Here is a 1,103-nt window from a genome sequence, read left to right on the forward strand (position 1 = left end):
CGGCTTCTAGCGGACCCAAGCTGATCCGCTAGAAGAAACCACTGGCTCTGCGTTTCACCGATCATAAACCAGTAGTAATGAAGTCGAAACGCAACCCGGAGCTCAGCACTACCTATGAGCAATAAAAAAAATCAGCGCCATCAGTACTATCTATGAACAAAATCCGTATCATCAGCACCACCAGAGCTTCGCCCAATCAACATCATTCACCACGTAGAGATGCGGTCATTTTTTTTCATGGAAATTTGGAGGCTGGGGCTTAACCTGCAAATCATAGGTTGCAGCAAAGTACATACTTGGTCAGTCCTCGCTTTTAAAAATAAAAGCACCTGATAGGCGGCGCAAGCTACCGCCTGAATCAAAGGGTTTTGCTGTATTCATCAATTCATTCGTGCTTCGTTTTAATACGTCTGATGCGTACCGAAGCCAAGAAGTTTGGAAGTCGACGCATTTTGGAGAGCCGGGGAGTCCTATGGAACATATTTTTTTGAACACAAGAGTGAGAATGACAAGATTCGAAGAACTAATAAGAACAGTAGCGTGTAATAAATACGACGCATACCCCCCCCCCCCCCCCCCCCCCCCCCCCCCCCCGCTAAGGTCTCTTGCTTCCCGGGGTTCAACCGCGGCTCCTCCACACGAAGCTGTAACGCGAAACACACAACGAATTGACGCTGCAAAAAGCCCGGCCAATCAGTTTCGCTTACAAGAATTTGAACAAAGAAGGAAAACGCCGGCAGAAGACCAAAGCCGCGGTCCCTCTGCTACGAACGACAGTCTGCAGAAAGTGTCAGAGGTGCCTTAGTCAACATATGCAGTAGGCATATGTCCGCAGTCGTCATCATGTTTGCGGCGCACGCCGTGTCCCATGTGTGATGCACGAGGATAAGACTGCGGTTTTGCGCGGAGGCCCAACGATTCAGAGATGCCAACAAAATTGTTTACGATCGAGCATGATCTAGGGAAAGAAACTGTAAGGTTTTGTCTACTTGTTTTACATCACTTACGCCGCTTGAAAGAACGGAAAGAGTACTCAGTGGATCTATATAGATATAACACCCAATAATTTATTCGATTAGAGTCCGCGACAAACGTATACTGCC

Source organism: Ixodes scapularis, unplaced genomic scaffold, assembly GCF_016920785.2.
Source record: "Ixodes scapularis isolate PalLabHiFi unplaced genomic scaffold, ASM1692078v2 PGA_scaffold5__190_contigs__length_132052651, whole genome shotgun sequence".
Classification (NCBI taxonomy): domain Eukaryota; kingdom Metazoa; phylum Arthropoda; class Arachnida; order Ixodida; family Ixodidae; genus Ixodes; species Ixodes scapularis.